The sequence below is a fragment of the Cololabis saira genome, chromosome 11 (genome assembly GCF_033807715.1).
Source record: "Cololabis saira isolate AMF1-May2022 chromosome 11, fColSai1.1, whole genome shotgun sequence".
NCBI classification, from domain to species: Eukaryota; Metazoa; Chordata; class Actinopteri; order Beloniformes; family Belonidae; genus Cololabis; species Cololabis saira.
Window position 1 is genome coordinate 24,160,481 of NC_084597.1, and position 23,484 is coordinate 24,183,964.

At 40.2% G+C, this 23,484-nt stretch overlaps 1 long non-coding RNA gene across 1 annotated transcript in view; it reads left to right on the forward strand.

Moving 5' to 3' along the window:
- The window catches only part of LOC133455190 (uncharacterized), a 59,611-nt gene extending 36,631 nt beyond the window's left edge, over window positions 1–22,980 (forward strand). Inside the window, exon 3 of the long non-coding RNA XR_009783491.1 lies at window positions 22,447–22,980. This is a non-coding gene — a long non-coding RNA (uncharacterized LOC133455190). The remainder of the gene's footprint in view (window positions 1–22,446) is intronic.
- Window positions 22,981–23,484: the final 504 nt, after the last annotated feature.

Here is a 23,484-nt window from a genome sequence, read left to right on the forward strand (position 1 = left end):
TTTTTTATTTCACCAATTGCAACTCTTAAGGAAACCTGCTAAAGTTGCAATTACTTAACAACTTTGGTCAATATCAGCATTGATTAGCATATAAAACATCTAGGTGCACATCTAGCGTTTTATTGACAAGAGAATAGCGTATTTATATTGGACAACCTATACATAAAGGTTCTGAAATTGACCTTCATGATAATTCACAGACAAAAAAAATAAAATAATCTGACACCTTACTATGTAATAAACTAAGACTGTGATTCATTCAGAAAGTTGTCAGTGGGTAAGAAACAAATGCATTCCCTTCATGTTGTCGCAGGTTATATGTCACCCTTTAGTTACTGGATATAATTCCAGTTCTGAGAGTAAACTGTGGCTTCAGAGTACTAGTAAATGCAGTGTTACTTACCGGTACTATGGAAAATTATTATTATTACCTTAGAGACTTTATGACAACCCTGTTTTTCCCTTCTACTTTGTCACCCTTCAGTATTTCTGCCTAGCTTTTGTTTCTTTGGATTTGGGACTTGTTTGGAAATAAAATCAGTACCACAGAACTCCAAGACAAAACATCTGGTATGGTTGATTCCTGCCATTCACAAGTGGATCCAGTAAGCATTTTGGTTCAGTCGACTGAATCCTTCACTTGTGGGAATTCCTTTGTTCATATATACCAGATTACCAAAATGACAAGAACAGTCTTTCTCTACTAAGCTTTGCAGATAGCTAATGGAATCCATCCTTCTCTGTCAATCATTTATACTCATCAACTAAAAAAAACAAAGAAAAAAGAAAATCTGCGGATAAAAATTTAAGTTAAACAGTTCCATTCACGTCACATTTCAGGGTTTTATTTATAAACAAACTCACTCCAGTCATACCTTCAGGCGCTGTCTATGTGTAAGAGTGTCTTCTTTTATCTGCTTTGTTTTAAAATAATTTATTTGAAGGACATGCTCAGTGGAAATATTTGCTCAGGATTTGGTGTTCAGAAAGAGTTCCATGCTCAATATATTTTCATGCAACTCACTTTTCTTCAAAATAATTTAGCTGTGGCATTGCATTAGTCACTGGTGCTCCATCCTCACTCTGTGTGGATGGTTTAAAGTGCTGTGGAACATTTCTTAAACTTTTTTTGTGTGAGTGTGCGTGTATTATGTGTTTGCATGGAGGTGGAGTTGTGGGGTGAGTGATGACACTGGTGGTGTAATCCCACTGACATCTGCTTCAAATCTGCAACATGAAAAAGACACTCTTATGACCCCTTACCTGCCCCCAGCCATCCGCTAACCCCCGTTCTGCCCCTCCTGCCCGATGTTGCGCGCCGTCGTTTCAGCCCAAATCAAACAGCGGCTCAGGTTACACGAGATTTTGACCACAACTTGCAATCAAACATGCAGAAGAGGGAGTTTGTGTTCGTTTTAGTCAGTGGGGAATTTCCCTCAGTTTAAAGTTTGCTTGCATTTTTTTTAGCAGCTCATTCTGTTTTTTTCTTTTTTGCGTTTTTTTTTATGGGAAGAGTAGACAACAAAAGCAGCAGATACTCTGAACTGCCTGTGAAGTGGATGCCAACCTATTAGTTTTAGAGTTTTGAAACTCTACAATGATCACAGAATAAACAAAACGAAAACTGCTGACAGCTTCCCGAAACACATTTCCTTGCAGCATTTCTTCTGCACCTAGAATGATTTGACATTAGATGAAAAGAGGGGAGCACAGGGAGTCCTTGCGGCCAGGGATATTGAGAACTTTCCAGTGAATGAAGACTGTTTGAGTGGAGGAAAGTATTTATTCAGGAGTAATTGAGAGAGAAACAACTCTGCTGCCAAAAGCCCAACCCGAGCAGCAGATGAGCAAGCCGAGGATGTGGGTGATTGAAACATGGCTGCAATTTGTTTTAACTGGCAGTAGAAGTAAGCATGGCAGAGCTCTTAGGGCCCGGTAGCTGTAAATCTGGAGCCTTGCAGGAGCGCTGTCGGTTCATAACCTTTCTTTCTTGCCTCTCGGTCCCTCCCTTACGCCTCCCAGGGGTGCATTTAACTGGGAAATAGAGCTTTTCTTCTCTTTATTTGACTTCCTCGTCACTGGCAAACTGTCTTTCTTTCTGTCTGTCTTCTTGAGGGAATCTCTCTCTCTCTCTCTCTCTCTCTCTCTCTCTCTCTCTCTCTCTCTCTCTCGCTCTCTCGCTCACACACACACACACACACACACACACACACACACACACACACACACACACACACACACACACACACACACACACACACACACACACACACACACACACACACACACACACACACACACACACACACACAAACACTCAGACATTCTCTGTGACCCCCATTTTGCAGGACTTGTAACTGTGTCTGTGCAGGCCAGCCGTGGGAGGACCAGGACACAACACAGAGATACATTAGAGGAAATCACTTCCCCCCTTTAGCAACAATGGCTCGAGGAAGTTGTGTAATTTTTCCGTGATCTGGGTTCCCTCTGTCTGCCTATAAATGCCTTTTTAATTACATTATTCTATAGTCAGTCTGCATGTGTGCAATCAGAATGAAAATGGCTCATGCAGTCACATCAATCACATCGATCAGAACAGTCTAGATCTACATCAATCGAAATTAATTCTCAATCAGACTGAGAAGGTTGACAGAGAGACGGAAAGCTGTTGATAATGCATTCAATTAGATAATATAACACTAAGCAGTTACTGGGATTGTTTCCCTCTTTTTAGAATAAAATATGTTTCTGTGTATATGCCGAAGGCAGAGACAACATTAGGTGGGATTTCATGAGCGCAACATGGACCCAGACGTCATAACTGTATTCCTCTCAGTTAACATGCGTGATTTCATCATTTGTATCTTAAACTTGGCTTTATTTCAGCTCACTCCTGTTTGTATTTGCAATTAGCCATCACCTTCTGGTTTTTGCTGCAGTGAAATACAAAGTTCACTACTCTTTATGTGGTTGCACTCTATCCCTCTTCAAATGATACAGAAACATGTGCTGATGACATGTATGACTCTCATGTAACATTGCAAATTCAACTCCAAAGCTCTTTGGCATAAAGCATAAAAAAGTACTTCAAATGGCCCTGAAAATAGCACAGTAACTTGGAAAGGTGTAAAAATAAAAAAGTGAGATTTCAATCTACAACGTTAGCTTTTAACCAGTAATTTTTCTTTTCTTTTCTTTTAAGAATAGTTTTTTTTCTCTGCAGCTTGGATGTGAATTCAATATAGTGGGTATTGTGGTGTTGTGATTTATATTAGGTAAGACAAGTTTTTATATTTTTTAAATAGAGTCTACAGATAGTTTGCCAGAACTGTGACTATCATTGGTTTGTAAATGTATAGCAACTCAAAAATTAACTGCACCTTACGTAATTTCTAGAGATTAACTGCAATTCTACAATTAAAGAAGAAACTATATAGAAATTATTGTAAATTGCTGCTAAATTGACCTACATTTAATATCCGCTTTTGAACACTTTGGGGAATGTAAACAGAAATCTTATTTCCTCACTTTATTTAACATCCATGTTAATAACTTAGTTGCAACTGTGCAGTTGAAAGTCTTGAAATATTATGTATGACTTTTTTTTTTGTTGTTGTTGCTTTAAATAAAATATTTCTACAAGTGTTAAAAATGTTATTCAGTAATTTTTACTTGATGGTAACGATAACCTTTTTAACAGAAAGTAGTTCCAATGACATCTATTGATGTTTAATTGCATTCCTCTTGTTTACTGCAAAGACGAAGAATATTCAAGTGAAAACAATGTTATTTGCACGGATAAATACAAATTTTGGCCATTGTAGTCACTGAGATCTTTGTCTACAGGGTTTGACTGATCCATTAATGGTTTTAAAACAAAATCTGCATTTGTGTCAAGAAGACAGAGATGGATGGCGGTAACAGCCGAGTTAAAAAACAGAAATTCATTACCGGCAGCAAGTGTGAGCGGATCTCTCTGTTCACACGTCTAGTTCAAGGCCTCTGGCTCACCGGCCTCCTGGTGCGTTTTGTCGTCTCTTCTCCCGAAATACACACACACACACACACACACACACACACACACACACACACACACACACACACACACACACACACACACACACACACACACACACACTTTCTCCTTTTTCCCCCTCTCTCACCTCAGATATTCCCTTTCCTGATTCCTTCCTTCCCACGGAGCATTGACTGAAAAGGGCTGTCTCTGCTGTGGTGGTAACATTTGCACTGCACGTCTACGAGTCACACGCCACTGCATCCCAAAGAACAGAATGCATCTCGCTCTCCGCTGCGGGTCAGTACTCAGGGTTTACACAGGGGGCAAAGGTGTTAATGCTACATGCTTTAAAGAAGTACAAGATGTCTTCACTTCAACCCAAACAGGCACCCCGGGTAAAAGCTGGAACTAATCTTAGGTGCATGTGCAGTGTGTGTAAGAAAGGGAGAGACAAAGTGTGCAAACCAAGTAACAAGACTCCATCAAAGCAGAGCTGCATTTGTAACTGGGTAAAGTGTAAGAATATTACATTTACTCACTATTTAATAAATGTATTTGAATTCAGCACAAACTCTTAGACCCACTCTATTTAGCCCCTATTCTCCTTTAGTGATCTAATTACTTGCATAAGAAAAACAGTCCTGTTATTTGTTTCATGCGAGTAATTTTTTAAAGGTCTAATTGATTATGTGCATATGATCCATTGCTGAGATTAAAGAGGAAGTGAAATGATGATATCTGAGTAAAAGAGGAAACTTTTTCTTTTGTTTTTTTTTTGACAAAGTATATGGTGCGTTTGGGTTATAGCATAAAAAGCAACCCCCCCCCAAAAAAAGCTACATTTGGTTCAGAGAAACTTGGCTTAGGTCATACCAATGGTAATGAATGAAAACACATTTGCGAGCAAATCAATTTTTATAACCTTTGCGTGTTTATTAGATATTCTGAGGCAAATGCAATAAAGTGGTCACAGCCAATATTGCAAGCCATGAGGGTGGTGGAACAGTTCCAAACAGTAATGTCACCTCTACGGGCCGGGCTCAAATATTACGCATGAAGCGCGGTTTGGAATCAAAGTGCTGTGTTTACGAGTGAATATGTTTGATTAAACCAACGCATGGAACTGGAAATGACAAAATGCTCGTTTCTCTGTGGCGAGCTATTTATTTATTTGTTTATCTAGCCTTTCTTTGCAGGGACACACGCGGACACATGCACACACATGCACGCTGTACTCCACACATATATGCACACAAACACAGGCGCACACGTCTTCCTCCCTTCTACAGGCGAGGGAAGTAATGAAAACAAATGGCAGAGTTCTATTCCCACTGGGTCCTGAGGAGGAACTTAGTCATCAAGCTAATTTTATTCTTGTCTGGCCCAGAGACTCCATTTCCTCTGGGTGTTTTTACAAACGCTGGGCTGCACCACGCCATCGGCCAGTGATGGATATGAGGGCCTGATGGCCGGATGGCAGATGCTGGCCCTGTAACTCAAGCTCCAAACACTTGCTGATGACCCCTTTTGCACCCGTGCTCCTTACTCAACGCAACGTTGTAGCTTGGACTTGCATGCAAACTAGTGTTTTCTGAAGAACTGTAGTTTTATTTCCCAAAGATATTATAAACACACTGCATACCCCAGTTGGTGCTATAAGCGTAAAACAGCCCTCACCAGTCAGTGATGATTTGTGTCGGGTTCCATAGAAAGGATCATTTTCTTAGACATATTATCTGTGATTCTTATAGTCAAAACATTTATCCTCTGTTAAGGTTATCTGTTATTATTTTTCACAAATATATGAGATTAATATTATGCTACAGATTTAAAGAATGAAGATTAAAAAAAAAATATGAACATGCTGGAACTCACAACTGTACGTTAAGTCAGTGGTTCTCAGCAAGTAGATTAAAGTCAAACAAATCACAGATGAGTAATATCAATAGTTACACATAATCTACTAATCCTTGGTATGATTTGGACATCTTTCACATGACAAAACTCAGATTACCCTCATCTCTGCTTCCCCTGCATGTTAGGAGCGGGGGTCATGTTGCAGTGGCAGGTTGTACGTTAGCAGCTTACGCAGCGAGGGCTCTTGTTTCTGCAGCAGGCTGCAGAGCAAAAAAATTCAAAGGCTTGCTTAAGCCGGCAGCAAATTTATTTACCATGTAAACTGTTATTAGAGATTTTATCTTTGTTGTATCTCAGATAGGGACATTTTATTATTTCTGGCAAATGAAAGACAACTTGTATTTCCAGAATTAAACAATAAAACTCTGTAAAATGATACAGGTCATAAACAGCTACAGTATAAAATGATTTGTGTGGAATTCTATATGTATTTAAGAAATTGAACTTTACTCTGCGGATGCAAATAAATGTGCTAAAATAGTACACAGTCAAAATCTAACTACTTAAGGAGTCTGTGCATGTCAAACTAGTAAACATTTTCCCTTTTCTTCTTTAAAATATAATGTTTCACAGCATATGGTACAATCTGTTTTCCTGAGTTTCAGGCATAATAGAGTGTTACACCTCCTCTAAAAAGCTTTGCAAAACATTTCCTATGACTGTGTAGATTAATAATGAATGCTAAAAACTCTAATTTTGCCAGAAGTTGCAGCTCAAGAGGGACGGAGCATGTCACAATGCTTCATTGGGTTAGCCGGATTAGTTGGATAAGGATTACATCTTCCTGTCCTTGGTTGCACCATACTCCCATTCTGTGACATGCACACAGCTGGGAGCAGAGGACACTTGGGACAAAGCAGAAAGAAAGCCAAATGGCCTCCTGTCCCAACTCCTCTATAACCAGCTTGAAGCTTTCATTCCAGCGCACCCTCCATGGATTATTCAGTGACTGTATACCCTTTTAGTCTCGGCTGTGGCCTGCAACGGCAACCAAGAACCTTATTGTTGTTGATTTGTTTGTAAATGCAACAACTTTCACGAGGGAAGGGAAACATTAAAAAGCAATTAATATACTGGAGTGGAAAAGGAATAGGGAGCCGCCTTGGCCTCCAGTGGGACTAGTGATATCTGCAGCGTGACCCGAAAATGCAAGAAACATGGAAAAGATGGCTTTTAGTGTGACTTCTGTGCATCCCTGCAGATGGATGACTGACAGGAAAAAGCAAGGGACAAACAAAGGCAGTTTATGATCAGCATAATCAATGTGACATCAGTGTAGCAGCATAATGTGGGGGGGTTGGAATGTGGTGGGTTGGGAACATAAAATGCTCTTTTTTTAATAATACCACAACTTGTTCCTTTGTGATTGCACCTTCCTGATCTTTCCCTGAAAGAGGTTTTTCTCAGGCTTTTATCACTCCCCAAAGAAGTCTGAACATCATGGCAGGATATCAGTGGCACCCCCTTTAAAAGCAATCAAGTATGCATTTGAATTTCACCCTGACAGGTCTTGCACAGACCGTCTGTGTTTTATTGTACAGAAAGTCCTGGTGTCTCTTTTTCTCTAATTCCCTGTAACCTACACTTCATCATGAGATGCGAACGCTTACGTTGAGATTCAAGTTTTCTCATATTTCTGGATGTAGAATTTTAAGTAAAATAACTTTTTGTGAAACACATTCAAACATGTACACATTACAGAGCCATGCAAGTTGTCAAAAAATACACCACCACTTTCTTTTTCGAGAAATTACACTTCTTCTCAGTGTGTCAAAGCCATAAGAACATTTACACATGATGGAAAATCTCAGTATTTATTTTTTTCTTTCTTCTCAGCCTTGTCTCACAGAAAAGCATATGATGATCATACGCTTATGGTTTACTGTTTCAGACTTAATTGTCAACACCACAGAAAACAAAAACAATCACTAACTTGATTACTGTGAAGGTGGATTCTACCCTGAACAGTGGTGATTATTCATTGCTGCAGATGCAAGAAGGAGGAAAAAACAAAAACGAGCTCTTTCTTTTGAGACAGGGACCCCAAAAACATATTTTCCTAAATTCTTTAATTGCCAATCTATAAGCGAAAAGTAAGCATAAGATCATGTTAATCTGATCAAATATTCACAGAAATCAAAAGTTAAAATATCCTAACAATCTCTCACTAATAATGTGATGGAGCAATGGTCCACTGTGAGAAAAATACCCTACATCCAGAGGTGGACCCTGGTTAAAATAGTTAATCAGCTTTTCGTTCTAGTGAAATAAATATCTTTTTTCCCAAGTCTGGTTTAAATGCTTTTGGCCACACAACATTCATTCACCTCTTTTCAGCCTCATTATGATGTTGTAGTAGCTAATTCAGAAATAACAGCTAATCATTGACCTCATGGCATATTAGAGCATAGTTTTCATGTGTTCAGTGCATCAGGGCACCTTTTGAATACTTTGTACTGTAAATGTAACAGGATAATAAAGTGGCAGTATTTGACACCCTGAGAATGACAATGGATTGAGCCACCAAATCAAATGGTTGTGTGGGAAAATACATTATTATTACTACTACTACTACTACTACTACTACTAATAATAATAATATATGCGACTGACAAACCATCCATTCCAACAAAACACTCAGAAAAGCCTGTGAGGCTGAAGAAAGTTTTTGTGGGTCCCCTCGGCATTCATTAACCCCAAGGCTGCTAAGAAGAGGAGGAGGAAGCACTCAGATCCTGAATTCGCACTTGTAACATCACAATAAGGGAAGAGTAAATCAATTTTGGCTGTCAGAGGGATGGATTATTTCAGAACAGCAAGGTAAATGTGCCACACTACAATACAGCTCTGAAAAGGAAAGTACACACACACTTGCTGTGAAAACAGAGAGGCTAACCTTGGTCTTAGCACCATGGTAACGGGCCACATATCCAACTACAACTGCTCACACAAACTGTGTGAGTGTTTGACCGCTTCAGTCATAGCATCAGTGGTGAGATATCTTTTTAATTAATGCCCATTACTGTCTTAGCTCAAAATGTGTTTTGCAAGTTCTCCAAAACCCAGGTGTCATGGTAGCAAACAACATGTTGGCTTTTTCCTGCCAAAAAACTCATTCATCATCATAAGAGGCCTGTAGGGTTTGATCTTTGTCTGACTTACTTTGAAGCACTTGATCCTCCATCATGTCTGCCATTTGGGGCTCACTATGTCATGGAGGAGTTCACAGGTAGGGCAGAATCCCTGGCTCTTCCTCCTCCAATCCATTCACTTTGCTCTGCCTGAACTTCACATCCCCTGCAGTAGTGGGTAGGCGGAGAAATGACAGACAGAGTCAGGCAGAGCCGAATCAATTAAGCCACATCAAATCAAGAATTCATGCTTGGTGATAGTGACAAATATTGGCTGTGGTAATTAAAGCTGTCAAGAGCTCGGCATAGCTTATCTTTTTCATTGGAACTGTCATCATTATCTTGTTCTGTCCTGATCATCCTCTCTCTTTTACGTTAAAGGAATCAACAAGGATCTTTTCATATGCACGTTAAACACGTGGAACTATTTAATAGTCAAATAAATATTGTTTCTGCTTGTGTTAAATTATTGTGCATATGAGCCAGAACTGCATCCTGTACTCATGTGTTGAAGATCTTATCCCAAGATTTGAATGTTTATATTCTCCTCTGCATTACTAATTAAAAAAAAAAGAAAAAAAGCCAATCCAGAGCAAAATATTGTCCGGATTCTGCCTACTTCTGAACTGCACATGTACATGCAATTCACAACAGACACTGAGTTGGAATTTCCGTTCAATCTCTTAGAAGTAACTTTCCAGTATGTCAAGCTTTTACCCCAAATAAAAGCTGATTTTATAGCAGCCCCAAAGCCATCCTCACCTCTTGCTGGAATGTACAGCACTGAATCACAGAAGCACGTAAAAGGAAAATTGCGTGTAAAAGGGTAGAATACAATAAATCAGTCCAGGCGCTCAGATCCCAGCAAACTGTTGAACTCAAAGTATCACCCATTACAACATTTGTGGGAGTTATCAGCCCCTTTGTGCCCCCTATCTCCCCTTACTCCTCAGGGTCATCCTAGTGTCATCAGCTGGCGTGAGCATATGTCTGACATATCCGTCTTTCTGTCTGTCTGCTTCTCTTCCTTTTCTCTCCTTATCCGCCCTCCAATCCCCAGCACTCGTGTCACCGTTGGTGTCACTTGTGTTGACCACAGCCCGCGTAAACATGTAGCGACCACTTGATATGTTTGTCCGGGGACTTGGGGGTGATCGTTACCATGTTTTGAGATATGAACATCTGGTGGGGGGAAAAGGTTGCAGTATTGGGATACTACCAGAGCCAGAGCTCTGTGCAGAATTCCTTCCATCAGATAAATCAAGCCAGCAAGTCACGGCAAAGCGGGAGGGGCAGCAAAGGGATGAGAGGGTGAGAGGAGGGAGGAGAGGGACATTAACTCAACCCTGCCTGTGAGGAAAAGAGTGCTCTGTAAAAGATGGTTTCTTTGAAACAGCCATTTTTCTTTCCTTATGCTGTTCTCACTCAGGCCCTTTTTAAAGGATCAGTTAACTCAAATTACCAGAAATGGCTTTTGAAATTTTTCCATGTTGTCCTTAAAAACAGACTCTGCATGTGAATTTCTGTAATCTGTGAGCAGGAGACAAGACTTATCATATCAGAAGCTTTTCTGGTGTCTGATTTTATCTTTAGTTGTGAAGACACGTCATGCTTGTTGTGTGATGAACAAAGACCCGGAAAACACTTGCTGAAATACAATCTCAAAAACAAGGACTATCGTCCTGATGATGATTTATCTTTAAAAAAGTGTTTTTTAAATCTGTTTCCTCCATATTTCTGCATCTGCTGGTGCAGGTCCAGGCATCAATCTTTTGGTCTATCACCTACAGTGGCAAGTTATCAGATTAATTGTTAGCCATGTGATTGGTTTCTGTTTCACTTGGTTACATAAAAATGTATAAATATTTAAATGAATTAAAAGAAGCAGTATCCCTGTAACTGCATGCACTATATTCATAGCAAAGAAGTAATATTTACATTGAAAGACATCAATAGCCTGTCCTATGGAGTAAAAGGACTAATGCAACACTGTGAACAGAGAGGAATCTCACTATTTTATGTATTTGTCTTTTCTCTCTCACTCCGGCTCTTTGCCTCTCACATCTTGCTCGATGACAAATGTCAATGAGAGGAGCATTAACTGTTTTGAGAATGTCACAAGTAAGAGGTTACTTTTTCATATATTCCACCCATCCATCCATTATCTATAATTTCTTATTCCTATTCAAGATCAAAGGGATGTACCGAAGTCTACCCCATCTCTCTTTGCCGTGAAAAGCAGGGCTACACCCTGGACATGTTACCAGTTCACATATTGACTAACAACCACACACACTGACCATTTCACTTGACATACAGCGGGGCAAAAAAGTATTAATTCAGCCACCAATTGTGCAAGTTCTCCCACATAAAAAGATGAGCGAGGCCTGTAATTTTCATTATAGGTGCACTTCAACTATGAGAGACAGAATGGGGGGGGGGCATTAATGTATTAATGGCACCTGTTTGAAGTGGTTATCAGTATAAAAGACACCTGTCCACAACCTCAAACAGTCACACTCCAAACTCCACAATAGACCTGCACCAGGCTGGGAAGACTGAATCTGCAATAGGTACGCAGCTTGGTGTGAAGAAATCAACTGTGGGAGCAATTATTAGAAATGTGATTTTCTGGAGTTTTTTTTTTTTTAATTTTGTCCCTCAAACAGTAGTTGAGATATATCTGTGATGAAAATTACAGGCCTCTCTCATCTTTTTAAGTGGGAGAACAACTGGTGTCTGACTAAATACTTTTTTGCCCCACTGTAAGTGTTTTTGGATTGTAGGAAGCGGCATGACTACTCTAAGAAAACCATTAGGACTAGTCTAATGAAAGCTTACTTTTTTGTTTAATTGTTGTAATTTTGTTTGACATTGTTACTAGTGTGTTCATGTTGTGTGATTAGTTGTATTTTAATCATCTCATTCAAAAAATATCTAGTGCACACCTTTAACCCACAACATCAAAATACCTGCCCACACAATAGCAGAAGTTAACCTTGTATCGTCAAAACTGCTCTGTCCTGATTATTATTAACAACGCAGGACCTCTGGGGTGTCTAATGCTGTTGCCGTCAGGGAGTGCTATTGTAGATGAATGGGTGTGATTTGGGTGCTACAAAGGGTAGATACACCAGATAGATAGATAGATAGATAGATAGATAGATAGATAGATAGATAGATAGATAGATAGATAGATAGATAGATAGATAGATAGATAGATAGATAGATAGATAGATAGATAGATAGATAGATAGATAGATAGATAGATAGATAGATAGATAGATAGATAGATAGATAGATAGATACAACATTTTGGGTTGGTGTATCAATTAAGTACATTTCAGTGTCAATACCTCAGATAAACGTGATAACAAAAATTGCTTTCACACAGCAATCGAGTGCTTTACAAAGACATTAAAAAATAAATAAAAAGCATGATTTAAAATTTAAACAAAAAAAATAAATAAGAACAATATATCTTTACAAAGACATTCAAACATAAATAAAACGCATGATTTAAAATTTAAACAAAAAAGAATAGATAAAAATCAGATAAAATCAGTAGTTAAAATATGATCAAGTTTCTAAACAAGTTTAAAAGTCACAGTGCAGGTTTAGAGCTTTACTCAAATGCAGCTGTCTTCAACATAGATTGGATTAGAAGATTAGATTAGATTAAAGCTTTATTTGTCACTGAGCCAGTGTCCCACCACCACAGTGAAATTACTGCCAGTACAACCCATCAAGGGAACAGAAAAAAGAGAAAAACAGATGACAACATATGACATGGGTACACTGGTGCAATTAGCTGAGAAACGATGACACTGGGAAAGAGGAGGGAAAAAAAGCATTTTAACACTGTGTATTAATACACAGTGTGAAAGTTCAAAAAACACCTCAGCACCAGAAAAGCAACATACTCATAACAATTTTAACAACATAACGAATACTTGCATGTGTGGAAGGGGAATGGGTGCAGGGGGGGGTTCCCAACACAGGCCATCCAAGTGAGCACCATGGCCTTCATGGCGCGGCTCTCCAACCTGGTAGCTGTGTTAGGAAGGGTGATACTGGGGGAGCCAGAGAAGGCGTTGAATAATAAAGGGGGTATATTTATCATTATGTGCATGTGTGTGTGTGTGTTTGAATGAGTGGTAAGTCTGTCAACTATGCCCAGATCTACTCACTCATTGTCCTTGATGTTATCAGGCGACTCGGTATTGTTCTGATTTAGGTCCACAGGTGTCATGAGGGGAGGGGAGGGCTAGTGGGAGCAGAGCGTGTTGTTTTAATTCATCCAGGGTGACTAGACTGGCCTGCCAAGCCGCTCTGTCAAGGTCAGATTGTAGTGTCAACAATTGTATTTGGGTCAGGCCGACTCCAGTAATTTTCCGTCTGCCTTAAGTCTCTCTGGTTCATCTCAATGGCGACTCCAAACAAACAAACTTGTGGTCAATTCCCGCCAAGCCGAGCTTCCAACTTCTCCAAGGTCTTTTCCATCCTGCCAATGAGTTCCAAAACCACAGCTAGCCTGCGATTCTTATCCAGAATCGCATCCAATTTGCGATTTTGCTCGCCCAGCGTTTGAGTCTGAGTGTTGGTCGTAAACCAATTATGAAGGCGTCTTCAACATCCTCGACTGATAGTATGGACAGACACATGATCCTCCACATCTTCCAGGAGTCCAACCTGGAGTGTTTCAGCTGATGTGAGGTTTGTTTGTTTCAGACATGTGGAGTATAGAAGCTGAAAACAGCTTCTCCATGTCTGGTTCTGACTCTGGGAACTGATAGAAAACTAGATCCAGATGACCTGAGGGGTCTGGAAGGTTCATACTGGGTCAGGAGGACACTAAAGTATTCTGGTCCAGGACCATTCAGAGCTTTATAGACCAGCATCAGAACTTTAAAGTCTATCTTCTGACTGACAGGCAGCCAGTGTAAAGACCTCAGAGCTGGACTGATGTGGTCCAATTTTTTGGTCTTAATGAGGACTCTGATTGAGCTGCAGTTGTATAACTGACTTTTTAGACGGACCTGTAAAGACGCTGTTACAATAATCAAGTCTACTAAACATGAATGAATTGATACATTTATTCAGGTCCTGCTGAGACATCAGATCTTTTAACCTTGATATATTCTTAAGGTGATCATAGGCTGACTTTCTTATTGCCTAAATGTGTTTTTCCAGATTTAGGTCTGAATCCAACACTTCCACATCCAGATTTCTGGCCTGGTTGGTGGTTTTTATATGCATAGATTGAAGCTCTGTAGTGACCTGCAATCATTTATCTTTGGTTGATTCAGTCATTCATCTCCTCAATGCCTTTACCAAGAGCCTGTACAGGGCCTCTGTCTCCTGGTGACACTGTAATATATTTCGGTGTGTCATCTGCATAGCTATGGTAGTATTCTTTATAATCTGTGCCAGTATGTAGATGTTGAACAGGGGAGGTCCCAAGATGGAACCTTGGGGAACTCCACATGTGATACTTGTCTACTCCGATATAAAGTTATCTACAAAGTACTTCCTGTTCTCTAAGTATGTTTTTAACCAGTTTAGTACAGTTCCAGAAAGACCTGCCCAGTTATCCAGTCATTTGTGAAAAATATTGTGGTCAACTGTATCAAATGCAGCACTGAGATCCAGTAAAACAAAGACTGACATGTTTCCACCGTCTTCAGACATGTTTTTAAACACATTGGTCAGCGCAGTCTCAGTGCTGTGCTGCCATCGAAAACGTGACTGGAAAACCTCATAGCCGTTATTTTGTGTTAAAAAGTTATTTAGCTGTTGAAAAACCACTTTTTCAATTATCTTACTAATTACACCTGTTTTTAGCGGCTCTGGAAACACACTTGACATTAAGGACAGGCCCACGATCAGTAACAGGTCTGACTCCAAAATCTTTGAGACCCTTTTGGGAAGAGTAAAGATGTACTGCCTATGATCCCATCTTCATTCCGCCTCCACTGTCTACCTGTGGATTTACAGAAATCTCAGGAAGGCACAATATTCTCTCTCCAGTGTGTGCTTTTACAAAGTATTACAGCATTCCAGTCTGAAGAGAGTCCCTTTCTTCTTTTTCGTCTTGGTCCACTGTCAGCAGTGTCTCTGATCTCTTTTGTCACTGGCTGATTTATTGGGTTGCCACTGAATAAAACATGATACTCAAAAACAAGTGTTTACCTGGTATTTTCCATAGGACAGCTCAGCTGGCGTCACTTTCCCTGTTACAAATGGAGTTTGAGATGTAGCTGCAGCTACATGAAAAGCTGAAGTGCGAGACAGACTCTTGGCTGGCTTCAGCTGGTGGAAGCCGCTATTTGATTGCTACGCACCAGTGCAAGGTTCGCTGAAAAGACAGTTTTCTAAATCGTGTGACAAAGTTGGAAATATGGCCCGTCCAGCCTGTCTTTTGCATTTCCAACCACTGTGGTTTACAAGCCAGGGTCTTTTTTTCCCCAATGCATGTTTCTTTTTCTTGTCCTCCTGAACACTGCTGTCAGACAGCCTCCCTGGCCATGTGCATGTGGGCCGACTGATTTCATCCTCTCTTCAGATTTTATCCTAACCCTGTTATGCCATTTAACATTCCCAATTCACACAGCGGTCATTTCGCTGCAATTACTGCTCTGTTACTACGGTACCTCCCGTGACAGTAAAGCTGCAGAACAAAATATTACATTGTTTGTATGTCTGTGTACTCCTTGTTTGACCTTTCATTCTGGCGTCCACTGGCCATCACAATAACGTCCCATCCATCTCCTCCACTCTGTCCAACTATCCTTTCTTTTCCGTCATGTTTTGAGGGAGTAGAATCAAAGCTGGGATGAGTAAAGAACATGTCAGGAGACGTAAGGGCTTCTGCACTGGCCCACGAGATGAAGCTGTCAGAGGAAATGTTGTCAGCATGACACCCAAGTATCAAGGGCATCTTTATGTCTTCTCTTCATCTGTCCCTGTCCTCTCGTGCCTTGCTTAATTACACTGCCTGTATGTTACTAGTACTATTGTCAGGGGTTGACATGGCTACACTGTTGGCATGTGCAGAGCCAAGTTGTGACACGGTGCCCCGGAGACTGTGCTGATGTTGTTGTTGTGAAGTGCTGTTGAAGGCTTGTGCAAAGGCAAGTGACTTGAATTAAAGAAAGAGGTTATTTAAATCACATAAAATTGGTTATTGAATTTTTCATTTTGTGTGCATGGATTAAATCTGCACCAGCACAAAAGTACTGCATAATATTGGTAGTGGAGGCATAGTACCTCACACCCCAGATTGACCAGGAAGTAGTTGACAGCTCTCAGTGCCCCGGCCTGCTGCTAATTTCTCCACTTCCTTCCTGCTGGCCCAACTTAGCATCAATCACCTCCCTCCTCTCACAGCGCTAGTGCAAACCAATTTCCTTAATGCTGATTACACTGTAAACCAACTCTCCTCACCCACTTTGGCTCATGTTCCGTTTTGCTTGTTCATTGCTTCTTGCAAAGCAATGAGTCACTTTGGACAAAAAACTTGAAAAATCCTCAGTTTTAGCTCCCAATGTGCTGATGTCATGTAAACAGAAATAGAGTCGAAAATTAACCCTTTTATAAGTAGAAATATGACTACTTTTACCTCATTTTACTTGACAGCAGCAGCTACTACAAGATTACAAGATTTTCCCTGGCAGGGTTTCTAGATCCGTCTGTGAGGAAAGCTCAGCAAAAGGGTTACAAGAGACCTCAGCTTCCTGCTGAGGCATGAGACATTTCTTACATGGCTCTCAAGTATTAGAGTCACCATCGACACAAGCAGAGGTTAGCTATTTCTCACCTTTACTGAATCCGTACACCCGGCCTGGATCTGAATCCAGGAACTGTGCCAGACCATATGCTTTTACATGTGGCTGTGGGCTCATGCTTTCTTTTAACTCTGTCTCCAAGGCAAAGTCAGCGACGTCCCCACAGTGACAGGATTCCTCCCACTATAGCAGTTTAAGTGATCACAAGTGACAAGTAAACCAGACCACATTTTGAACATGTCTTAATCCCTTTTAATTTGTTCTCTTAGCATCAGATGGAGACCAACATAACTATAGGAGTTTTCTGATGCCACAAACATATATCTTACATCGGGTAAGAGTTGGGTAAGAAGACATCAGCTATATATCATGTCTTTCTTGGTTAATGTAATTCCAACTAGATATAGGATCCAGTGCCAGAATTGTGCTCCACCACACCCTTTTACATAGTTCCCTCCCATTGGCTGAACGAGAATTAACAACGTGAGAAATAATAAAACCAAATCTGATCAAGTATTTTGTAGAATATTTTAACTGTTGATTATGATTTTGAACATGTCTTAATCCCTTTTAATTTGTTCTCTTAGCATCAGATGGAGACCAACATAACTATAGGAGTTTTCTGATGCCACAAACATATATCTTATATCGGGTAAGAGTTGGGTAAGAAGACATCAGCTGGATGTTATCGAGAATTAACAACGTGAGAAAGAATAAACCCAAATCTGATCAAGTACTTTGTAGAATATTTTAACTGTTGATTATGATGAGGCAAAAACCTGCAAGAAAAAATAATCTGTGACATTTTCTTTTCTTCTTAGATCCTTGGATTCATTTTTTTTTTTTTTTAAATCCATTCATTTATTTATCTTTGGGCTGCTTCTGGATTCTTTCTATGAGAACTCCATAGAGTCTTGAAATCCAAATGCCGGGGCATTTCCCAGTGGAGAAATTGATGGAGTGCAGTGGCCTGGGGGCCAGGGGAAAAGCAGTCCCCTGCTATGACTTCTCTCTGGCCCACTGAGCACGCCATAGCCAGACAGGATACATCATTCAATCTGCTACCAGCACACATGCACGTGCACACACACATTCACAGAACCTGCACTAGGCAACATAAGGGCTGTATGGCTAGCAAGAAATCGTAGCTGCTTTAACTCTTGTCCAAATGGCTGGTACAGAGTGGGTCATGTTTCAGCCTTGTCCAGGGCCCACCAATGACATGCTGTTACATTATGTTAGCCTGTGTTTTATTTGGCTCTGTTTGGTGTAGTGGGATAGGAAGTGAGGTTGTGTGTGTGTGTGTGTGTGTGTGTGTGTGTGTGTGTGTGTGTGTGTGTTGGGGGGGGGGGGGGTACAAATTAAGGCCCGGCAAGAGGTCCGCTCCAATACAAACAGTCGAAGGCTGATGCTTAGTATATGTTAAGCGCAGATGGAGCAGTTTTGTCTATGTATTTGTGTATTTTAATGTGTGTGGGCCGATTTTGCAGTGTAAATGTTAACAGGTTCAGTGTTTTGTGTGTGTGTGGGGGGGGGGGGGGGGGGCACAAATGCTGCATGGTGTTGGATGGCATGTCTGTCACACAAGCTAATGGATGGCTCAGATTGCCATGACAGGAATGCCCCAGCTACAATTCATGGCTAGTAGCAGGGCCACCGCTTACGCAGGGACTGAACAGTCTGGGTTCCGCCTGGACTGGCAACATAGTCTGAGAGATTCCTGGAGAAATCCCTGCCGAGCACACGTGCATTCCACACACACAGACACACACACACACACACACACACACACACACACACACACACACACACACACACACACACACACACACACACACAGACATGAAAAATGGGGGTTGGGTTGCTCTGACAAATTACCTACATCCTCGGCACTCTGGTGTCTCAGCATCAGAGGAACTTGATGGCCCAGTAGGAGGTGGGTGGTTAAGTGGAAGGTCATGGTATTGAGAGAAAGGAGGCACCTAAAGTCCTTATATTCCTACACAAGACGAAGAGAACTTAGAACCAAGATGCATACATTGATTTAATTTCGTATACACATACAGTATATACATACAGACAATCTGCAGTATTGTACAGTATATACATACAGACAATCAGCAAAAAGCATGGGAAAAGTGCTCATGTTTATGTGTATGGACATCTATGTGTAGAGTGGTGAAGGCCAGTGTTCCAGACTGCAGGGAAAGGATTAGGGGTCTGGAATGCAAGACACTCCTTGACCCCACTGTGACCTTTGAGGCTAAATCCCTTGCCCGTATCTGTCCCTCATGGGTCATGATCCAATTGGTCGCCCCTTTAGAATGCTGACCCCTTATGCACCTTGTCACTCAGTGGGCTTGAAACATCTCAATTCACTGACAGTGGGGCCTAAGCTCGCGCGCTGGGATAACAAATGGAAGTCTGACTGCAGACTAGGTCATTAGAGTACAAGAGCCGCTTTTCAAAGCAGAAAATTCAAAAATATTTTTGTAAATGCAAGCCTACTTAAAGCGGGGGTTGGGGGTGGATGGGTATCACTCTTGTTCTGCCTTTCAAGTGTCCATGTACGCCTAAAACATAAATGAAGCCTTTCCTATTTCCCCTATTTTGGAGGCCTGTACAGTTTTCCATTTGCGAGCGTGTCGACCGAGAGTGACATTAATGGAGATGGAGAGGAACGAACACATCAGAATGGCGGGTGAGTGGCAGTAACACTGAGCAGCAGCAAAGAGCGGTGTGGCAGGCAATCAGGGAGGCTCTATTTCTCTTTCACTGCAGTCCCACATGACATGGCTGACTAGAGAGATGAGAGACAGATGGGTGGCTTGCTACTGAGGCCCCTGAATAAAATATCATACTTCTGGTCCATTCATATTTAATCTTTGAGAAAAACATCAATGTTTGTTAGACTCTTTGAATGTAACTCTAATGCAATTGTTGATGTGGATCATCCATTAGTTTATGTTGAGCAATAATCATAATCATAATTAGAATAATAATGTTTAGATGGTAAAAATGAAATCTTCAGTTTGATAACTGACTGGTACAGTTAATGAATTGGCTGTTCTGCTTGTATTTTAAATCAAGTGATAGAATAAATGAATGTACATATTCTTTTTCACACAGGCCCCCATAGAAATCACAAATTATTTATCATTCTTATCATAGTTTGGGAAACCATTTGTACAGCTATTCAATACACTCTCTCTGAGGGCAATATACAATGTTTCTGGACTTCCAGTGTCCAGCAGTTATCCAGATAACAGATATTCAGGTAGTAAGAAAAACTTTAATTGACAGAAGTTGTTTGTCTTTATTTCTAACTAATTGTCTCCTTTCTCATATCAAGAGCATGGAGGTTTAAATCACCTAACATTAGCTTATGTTAAGCTAAATGGTCATAAAATAAGATTATACAGTATTTTGACCTGATATTTTGCATCTTGTGCTCTCTATATGACAGTCAACAATATGCAACGAGTCAGCTAAAACAGGATTTATTGAAAGCCCTGTGAAACAGAACACCTTTTTGTACTAAAAATATTGTTCCTGGCACAGTAAATCCAGAATACCTATAATTTATTCATAAAAATGAGCAAGCTTGTTAATTTTACTGATTAAACCTACATGTGCTTTTAAGCTGCATGTTCAGAGATGCAGCTGCAGGCTGTTGGTGTACAGCGACTGTGTTTATAGGGACATTTGGGGGTTGGTCCTGGAAGTAGATAACTATCTGGTAACTGCTTCAGGCAGAACAGTTTTGACACTTGACCAACTGCTACAGGAGCAAGACAAAAAGGTTTGCGAACTGCTTGGAATTCATTGTTTTTCTGCATAAACTTGACTTCAATCGTAATAAACAGATATAATGTTCTTAAGCTGATAACACTAAGAGAAAACCTCCTGTTTGAAAAGAAGGAATTCAGTGCAGAGATATTATTATGTGCAGTGGAGATGGTAACTATTGGTTGTTAAAGAGTGACTCCAAAGTGAGTCAATTTCCACTGAGGCCCATGTTGAAATATCTTAGTTTACACAATAACCTTTCATCTGAAATGAACATGCGGTCTTGTAAAAAAACAAACTGTTTTGGTCTTTTATGTACATCATCAGTTAAAATGATATAATACCACAAATGTGGGCATAATTAGAGAATGGCTGATTTGAGTGACTGCTGACTTCTAGGCTACGAATTAAGCCCAGAAGTCACAGCATAGAACGAGCAGAGCATAATCAGACAGGTTAGCACTGTTATTTGCATCTAATAAACTTGGGAATTCATTTTTCTCTCTTCGATCGTAAGTGGTCCAGGCCTTGAGGCAGTAAAGTAATCCCAAATCATGATGCTCACACCACAGTAGACCTACTTCACCACTGGGATGATGTGTTTATGATGTGAAATGACAAGCACATGACAAAAGACAAGCAATGTTTTATTTTTTGGAGAACAGCGGCTTCATGTGCTGCTGTGCCATGGACACCCCGCAAATTCAATTACCTTTCCATATGTAATTTTCTAGATCGAATTGAGCTGACTGGTGTATGGTAGAAACATGAACAGAAATATTCTCTTCTACCAGTGATTTCTTCAGGCTTGTGGTTGTTGCGCACAAGCTTTGAAGTCATCTTGGCCGCGTGCCCATTTTTGTTTTCATTCGTTAAGTGTGTTGTTGCTTCAACAGCCCCTGATGAGCTTTTTTCCATCTTTATTCTATGCAACACACAAATAACAAACTGCAGGTTTGGTAAAGACCTGACTCCATCTCAACCCACTGCAAGAAAATGATCAAGTGAATTTCCGAAGATATTGAAGTTCAGTTTTAAAAGAATGCATATACCATTTATACTGTATACTGTACATCCAGCTGCTTTTCAAAGTACTTCAGTGTCTTTCTTCTGTTGTGCTGATGTCTAGCATTAATGGATTGTTTATTTTGGTCCCATAAACTAATAAATGATCTGGATATCAGTCTCTGATAGTCCCTCTCTTATTTATTTATTTTATTTCCAATATCCATGTAAATTTTGCCTCGAAAACAACAAATGAATAATTAGGAAATACTTGATTCATCATGGTTATGTCATGCTCAATCACAGATAGTTGTGCTGGCTCCACATTAGTGAATTCAAAAGAGGGAATACTAGAAACTTCCTCCTCATATAAGGGTTCTCTAAAGATAAATTAACACATAATTTGATTAAAAGAGCTGAAAATAGATATTTAAGAGGATAAGGGAGAGTGACACAGTCAGTGGTTGCATTAGGCACCTGGAACCAACATGTGGAAAACAAATGATTGATGATGGCCAACAGCCAACAACTCCGGTTTAGGTTCTGAACCTAATGAGTATGCTAAAAGGTCACATGATGTACTTTCTTCAAGAAAACCAACGTTGTATTTTTCTACGAGAACAATATCATTGTCGAGTTCCACATAAAAATTTGACATTGAACTTGTTGTTTGTGTGTCATATTTGCTTTAGGAAACTATCTGAGCGTAAACATGTTTGGTCAAAAAAATAAAAAATAAAAAATCAGACACAGACGATTACATTTTGTCAACATGCTTTTCTGTGCGTTTGTCTAACAGGGGCAAAGAAGCAGCTGTGAGGAGCCTGGAAGGTCGCCCCCTGCTTCTCCCCTCACCTGTGTCACCGCCGCCCGTCAGGGCCGTCAGGGTGCGTCAGCCATCTGCTTTGGCATCTTTTCACCTGTGGCGCTGAGCAGCTCCTCGCTGGCTAACATGCCTCTACCCTCACCCACCCATCCCAATTCTTCAAGGAATCTGTCACTCACCTGTCATCTCTTTCATCAACTCCTAGTTTTCCCCCTTCCCTTTTACAACGGTGACGGTGAAGGTGGGAAAGGAACCATTGGAGCAAAAATGGTGACCATTATGTCCCAGTTCCAGGTTTAGTCACTGCCAAGGATGATGCATCAGAGAGTTGATGACTGACGGCCAACTCACACTAAAACAGATTTCCCTTTGGAAAAATTCAAAAATCTACAAGTTAAATATTTGGCACACTTGAAGAAAGTTGTATTTTTCACTTGTACCATATTATATTGCATGATTATATCTTGTATGACAGAATGACAATGTAAAATGTAAAGTCGACATATTTGTTCTGGCTGTCGTTTCTTTCCTTCAACTGAGATCAGCTGTCAACATGCATTCACTGTAACTTTCAACAAATCTGTAGCAGTAATTCTATAGTAATAGTAATTCTTGCAACACTGCCAAAGAGACATATGCGAGTACACAAAAAAAAAACTCATGTTTCCAGAAGCATGTTCACGAAAGTTAGTTAGAGCATGTTAAAGCTGGTACTGTATGATTAAGACAAGCAAGACATATTTTAACTACTTGAGACATGAAATATTTGGAATACTTGATTTGAATTTGAAATTAGAATTACAACTATTCAACTATTCACGTAAAATATTACCTATGTCCACCTCATTCCTCACATACAGTTTGATCCTTTTACAGAGAGAATACACCTTTCACTGTCTTTGTTCAGACCATATAGCAAGATATCATATTCAGTTTCTCATAGTTTAAGTCATAATAATGCAAATGAATATCCCCATAGACATATTACTGAAACAACCACAGGCTGTAAGC